Raw genomic sequence first — 7,213 nt, 5'->3', positions numbered from 1 at the left:
GCGCCAACGCAGGATGTCCCGGAATTTGGCAGGGGCGAGCGGGTACAGTCCCTCTCAGAGGGACGGACCTGCCGCCGAATTGCCATAGAAGAATAAAGCAGCGCGGCAGAGCTGCCACCGATCTTGATTGCGGCTGCTTCTTTTTTTTTCTTTCCCGCTGCTTGGGGCAGCAAAACCCATGGAGCCAGCCCTGTCCTTAACTATGTTCTTTAAGAGGTATTTCCATTAAGGCCCTGATCCTGCACGAAGTGTGCATGTGCCTAATTTTATGTACTGAGAGTAATGCTGTTGAAATCTTCGCAGGATCGTAGTCCAAACACGGGGGGGTTTCAAACTTTTTTTCTGGCGACCCAGTTGAAGAAAACTTTTGATGCCCACAACCCAAGGGACTTGGGGATGAGGGGTTTGGAGTGTGGGAGGGGGCTCAGGGCTAGGGCAAAGGGTTGGGGTGAAGGAGGGGGGGTCACGCCTCTGGGTGCAGAGTCTGGGGTGGGCCAGGTGTGAGGGGTTTGGGGTGCAGGAAGGGGCTCTGGGTTGGTGGGGGCTCAGGGCAGGGGATTGGGGTGCAGGCTACCTTGGGTGGCTACTGGTCAGCAGATGAGTGGCTGTCCTGGCACGGCGGACTACACTGCGCCCTGGAAGCAGCCAGCAGCAGGTCTGGCTCCTAGTCCGAGACGCAAGCGGCTCCACGGGGTTCTCGCCTGCAGGCACCGCACCCCAGCTCCCATTGACTGGGAACCAACCAATGGGAGTATGGAGCTGGTGCTTGGGGCAGGGGCAGCACGTGGAGCCCCATGACCCCGACGTCTAGGAGCCAGACTTGCTGCTGGTCACTTCCAGGGCGCAGCGTGGTGTCAGAACATGTAGGAACTAACCTGCCTTAGCCGGGCAGCACTGCCGACGGGACTTTTAATGGCCGATCGGTGGTGCTGACCAGAGCCGCCATGACCCAGTGCCTTACAGTCTGTGACCCAGTACTGGTCTAAATCACAGAGGGCATGTCTACATGGGAAAAAAAAACAAACCAAAAACCCTGTGGCAGCAAGTCTCAGAGCCCGGGTCTGGAGACTCAGGTTCACACTGTGGCACTAAACATGGCAGTGTAGAGATGTTCAGCTCAGGCTCTGAGAGCCTCCCCTCCTGGTGAGGTGTTGGAGCCCAAGCAGGAACGTCTAGGGTATTTCCAGCTAAAAACACCATAGCATAACCCACAAGCCCCAGTCTGTAGACTGAGTCTCTGAACCTCACAGCGGGAGGGGGAGTTTTGTGCAGTTTAGATTTACCTTTATAGTGCTGACCAAGCTCTTGGTGGGAACCGAAAGCAGAAGCAAAATCAGTTGTGCAATTTTTATGTGCATTTCTGACTGTTGTGCAACTTTTACATCTCGTGACACATCTTTCTGGAGAATTAAATTAAATTGCACATTTTGCTGACACACAGTGGTACAAACACAAATGCCTAACAATTATTTTTCTAAGTGAAAAGTGCCATCTTGCCAGCCCTGGAGACTGAAATCCTCTGCTGAACCACAGAACAGGTACAATGTAGGCTGGTAATGGCAGTGCAAGCTCACTCCAGTGCCCTGATGTGGCTTAACGCTAACCTGGTGTGAGCATCTCTGAGGGGTCCATTTCCATGGCTGTTCAGTGTTTGTCCTGTCTGTTGAGCTGACAAACATGGGGGCCAATTGTGGTAGTGGGTTTTCCCCAGTTCTTTGGTGGTATGGAAACCTGTCCATTAGGTGCTAGGAGTTGTGAAATGTACTACATATAAGTCACCAAAGCCATTAGATAGTAACAATTTTTGGTCATCATTCTCTTGTGCCAGTTTTGAGCAGATAACGTACTGGTGAGACCGCTCAGATCTCTGTGCTAGCCACTCCCCACATTCAGCCCGTGGTAGCTGGGACATTCTGGCCTCTATCTAAACTGCTCTGCTAGAATTTTCACAAATCCACCTCTATTGCCGTCTAATTAAGATTGATACCTGACAGCTCAGCCTGGACATCACACTTCTTTAAAACTAAAACTGATTTTGAAAATAAATAGCATCTGCTACACGTGGCATACGGAGATGAGTCACCAGCTGTGATGCACCCAACACAAAGGCTTGTGATACACATGCAGCTGCTTTAGGACAAATGCTTTAAAGGGATGACAAATTCCAGGTAAAAGGCCCCCTCATGTATGAAACGATGCAGGAAATGCTTGGAAATACAGAGCTACAAACCACCACATTGGTAAACTGTAGCCAGAGTCTGCATGACCGCAGGCATGTCCAGTTTTGTTAGCCATGTGGTTTCTTTAACCACTCGGGCCTGCCTGATATACGTACTAGCACAGGAAGGCCTGAGAGTTTATATATATATATATATATATATGGAAAAGTTGCAAAAGCCCTACCATGACTTAAAAGCCTAATTCCTGTTTTCAAAAGTGCCAAGCAATCACAAGCCATAATCCAATTGCGAGCAAATGAGGGCCAGTTTTTTAAAGGGCTTTTGGCATTGCTTGGCTAGGTGGAACAATGCCTATCCCCTAGGTGACCTGGTGCCTACTGGAATTTTCACCCCCCGAGTTAAGCAGCTGCCTGTTGAGTGCAAGGGGGCAATTAAGTGCCTAAGAAAGGGCTTTTCAAAAGCCAGCCAGCTAAGTGGAGAGCCATCTAATCTAAAATGCCAAAGAAGGGAAGAGGGATTTAGGTGCCTAAATAACTGATTTGGTAAATGTGCCTGACACACCAGAAATAAGCTCCTCCCTCTGCTCAGGATCTTCAGCTGCAAACTCTATATGCCACCTTGGTCAGGTCAGTCACTTGAGTAGGCCATGCCCTAGCAGCCAAAACACTCTCATATGTACAATACCCCGCTAATGCTTGCCTTATGCTTCACTGTGCCCTGACTGTCTTTTGTGCAGGTGCTAATGCTGCCTCTGTGCCCTCCAGTCAGTGGCCTGCTGCAAGGTCAGACAGGTGTCAGGTTGAAGGCATGTTGAGAGCATGCCTGTGATTGGATAGTGGCAAGATAGGTATTTGCCTGCCTCTTTTAAAAAACTCTGCTTCGGGGCCTCGGGGTCTTGGGCTTGGGCTACAGCTATGAGCAGCTCATTGGGGGTGGCTGGAGCACTGAGGCTGCTTTGAAAATGCCAATTAACTAACAGAAACATAAGCATCTAGGGTACTGAGGCACCGGAGGGGGGGGGGCGGTGGTGAGGTGGTGCCTGAGCTGCAGCATTGAAAACGTCATTGGCACCCACAGTAGGCAAAACGCTGCCTGTGGAGGCACCTGAATCCTTTTAAATATATGACCCTGAGCTCCTGTGTGCTCATGTCACTATTGAAAGTGGGTTTTAGGCCCTTTGTTTATTTAGATGTTCTTTAAAATTTTACCGGGCAGTCATGTAATTAGTGCACCACAATGAAAATGCCTGTTGAGAGCCCAAAATGTGGGTGAAGGTAAGAGATCCTTAAAACTGTCCATGAGGAAGCAGGGCCCATCTTACCCTAAGGCATAGTCTGCTGATGCCTTCATTAAGCCTGACTGAAGAGAGGAGACTTTGCAGAAAAAGTAAATGGCTGTTCTTCTAACCTCAACTGTATTGCGAGAGAGAAACTTCAAAGGCAAACAGCTTGTGCTGGCAACAAGTAGTTTCATTTCTGTGGTGCAGCATGACCTGCTTTCTGTACGTGGAACAGATGGTGGCTTGACTTTCAATAGGTATTGTAAAAGGCTTTGAAGATGCCACACGCTATGGAAGGGCTGAATACAGTTTGTAACAGTCCCAGGAATGGCATTAGGGCCCCTCTCAGGTGTGGCTAGAATTGGTTACAGGCTGGTGGCCATTCTGTGCCCTGTAATGCAAATTATTTGCTGGCCTCCGTCCAGTCCCATCACAATAAAATAAAAAAGCCCCGCCCTCCCCCCCAACAACACACCATCATAAGAATGACTATTCAACGACTTTCTTATTGGCAGTCTCAGCAAATAAACCAGGGGTCGGCAAGCTTTGGCACGCGACTCGCCAGGGTAAGTCCCCTGGCGAGCTGGGCCAGTTTGTTTACCTGCCGTGCCCACAGGTTTGGCCGATCACAGCTCCCACTGGCTGCGCTTCACTGCTCCTGGCCAATGAGGGCGGCGGGCAGGGCCGGCTTTAGGAAGTGCAGGGCCCAATTCGAACAGTTTCGACGGGACCCCGACAGGGATGACTAAAAAAAAAACACCAAACCAACAACAAAAAGACGCCTGTAAAAAAACACGTGGGGCTTGTATTCACCGGGCGGTGCTCTGAGTCTTCGGCGGCACTTCGGCGGTGGGTCCTTCACTCACTCCAGGTCTTTGGCAGCACTGAAGGACCCACCACCGAAGTACCACCAAAGACCCAGAGCAAGTGAAGGACCCGCTGCCAAAGTGCCGCTGGAGACCCAAAGCGCCGCCAGGTGAGTAAAAATCAAAAAGGCGCCTCTAGCCAGGGAAGGGATTCTCACTGAGTGCGGGGCCCTCTTAGGCACGGGGCCTGATTCTGGGGAATTGGTGGAATTGGCCTAAAGCCGGCCCTGGCCGCGGGAAGTGGCGTGGGCTGAAGGATATGCTGGCCATGGCTTCCCATGGCCCCCCCCCCATTGGCCAGGAGCCACGTGCCAAAGGTTGCCGATCCCTGAAATAAACCAAGGATTAAAGAAGCCTCCCAGATTATAGTGCACTCCTCTCCAGCTCCTCAGTTGTGATCCAGGCATGCCAAGGATGAGGCCAGAGAGTAGCTTGTTTGCTGGCACTCACGGCTGCACCCTAATGATTACAATGCTGGGGATGGCCAGGGGAAGGGGGGGGGCATCTTTATGCCTTGTCACTATGTAACTTATATTAAAGAGAGTGGAAACATGGAGTGGGCTGATAATATTAATGCCCAATACAGCGCTCCCCTGCGCTTTGTTACATTCACTTAAACTAAGTCAATATATTTACAGAGACGCAACACTTCAGCCATGTTCCCGCATGCTAGAGCTGCTGAGCACTTGAAAACATCCACTGCTTATCAATGGTAACATATGTACGACATTGGCAGATAAGGAATGCCTTAGGATTATTAAACAGGCTTGACATTGCCAAACAGCCAAGGAATGTCAGGGTAAAAACCAGAGTTGTTTGTCTAAAGATGGAGAATTACAGAAAAGTGCATTTTAAACGATTCCATATTTGAGGGTATGAAGGTACTTTGTGCCTTAGGCAACAACATATCCAAGCTGTATTTCGAAGCTGTTAAAAAAAGGCAAATGGGGGTCAGGCAGGTATCTTTAGCGAAAAATATATTTACTATGGCTGAATGAGTCGCAGTGAATCATTTATTTTCACTTTTTTTGTTCTTTGCTCAGGAATTGTTCTCAAAAAGATTGTGACACTCTCAAATGTGTGTGTTACTCAATCCCATTCTGCCAATTTCTTCAGCAACTCATTCTTGGGTGCCACTCATTAGCCAATTGTAATGATTTACAATGCAGCCGTGTAAGTTAAGTGCATTGGTCAGGCAGTGTTGATTCTTTGCCCTAACTGGATGACTGATTGTAATTAAGCGCCACTTGAGACTTGACTGCAAATATTCCTATCACAGTGGTTCTCCAACTTTTGTACTGGTGACCCCCATTCACATAGCAAGCCTCTGATTGCAACCCCCCCCCCAATAAATTAAAAACACTTTTTTATATATTTACCACCATTATAAATGGTAGAGGCAAAGCAGGGTTTGGGGTGGAGGATGATCACTTGTGACCCCCCCCATGTAATAACTTTGTGACCCCCCCCCCGCCCCATGGTCCCGACCCTCCCGACCCTAGCAGTAGAAGTTGAATGTTTGAACGTTTTCAGGAAGTGAACAGAAAATATATAATACTAAATTCAAATTTGCTTTCCAATGCAAAAGAAAATTCACCAATAATTTTTCCATCATTCTTCCAGCTATAGAAAATACTCACGAAGCAGTAGGTGAACATGCTACAACTTCCTTGCCTGTTAAAATAGAATGGTTAGAGGATCGCCTGCAGCTGAAAAATGATGCAGTTACCCCATTCTAAAGAACAAATGAAAGAGTTCATTCTTCCTCTTACTGCTCTCGTTAGTAATTGCTGGGTGAATTAGAATTCTCAGGCATGTGAAGGTTGATAGGGTTGTTCTACGGGCAAAAGGATCATTATGCCTGATGTGTGCACATAGAAGTTGTGCTCTGTTCCCTGTACATTGTAGTTCTGGGAGCATTTTTTGGCTCGGTGTCTTATTTCTGTTGGCTCTTTCTTTAGCAGCTAGCAAGAGTGACACTACTTTTGTGGTGGGGAAGTCTGGATTAGGCTGATATTCCTTTGTGGGGAGGTGGGGGCAGGCGGCCTCTAGACTGGCTTTTTTTATTTATAGTTCTCCATAATGTGATAAAACAAATTACTAGAACCTCATTCAATGAGCCAAGTTCTTTCACCATGCCGGTCTTCTGTGTTTATTCAAAATAGACATTTAAAGGAATCATCTTAATGTGTCTTCAGTTCTTTTCCTCTGGCCTACTTGGAGACTGAAAGGAGCATGTCACTGAAGTGCACTACGTGCCTAATGTATAATGAAGCCGTCTTAAACTCACAAAAGCATCCTGGCTGGGCCATCTGGTGCTCTGAGATACCAGACCTGTGTCTATCTGCAGGGGACATCCCTATGTCATGGGACTGGTTGGAGTTATGTTGGTTCTTTGATGCAGTGAAGCATTTCCAGTGTTCCTTGGGAACACTGTATTTTATCAGTAACTGCAATGGGGCCAGGCTTTCTCTCCCTCTGTTTTGATGGTAGATTCCACGGTACATACTAGTCTTTCTTCCTAGCCAAATTCCTCGTGGGAAGCAATAATGTCCCTGTGTTATAAGGAGGCTTTCGCAGCAGACGTACAAATGTTCAGCACTTCATGGCAGTGTAACATGGATTATAGCAAGCCAAGGTATAACAATAAAACAAAACACCCCATGCGCTGCCTCAGCCTGTAACCCAAAGTGCTTCATAGGGTGACCAACAATTACAAAGTTAAAATATAAAATACTTGCTGGGACAGGGTGGAGTGTGTGGAGAGAGAGAGGTGCAGGCAAAAGAAATGAAGGCAAAAATAGAGCAGTGCTGAGTATGTAATTGACTTCCGTTCTTTCCCTGCCTTGGTATAGTAGATGAAGAGGCTAAAACTGTAATTTTTAAGC

This window comes from Gopherus evgoodei, chromosome 14 (genome assembly GCF_007399415.2).
Source record: "Gopherus evgoodei ecotype Sinaloan lineage chromosome 14, rGopEvg1_v1.p, whole genome shotgun sequence".
Classification (NCBI taxonomy): domain Eukaryota; kingdom Metazoa; phylum Chordata; order Testudines; family Testudinidae; genus Gopherus; species Gopherus evgoodei.
The sequence above is the reverse complement of the archived record's forward strand: the minus strand, read 5'-3'. Positions refer to the sequence as shown.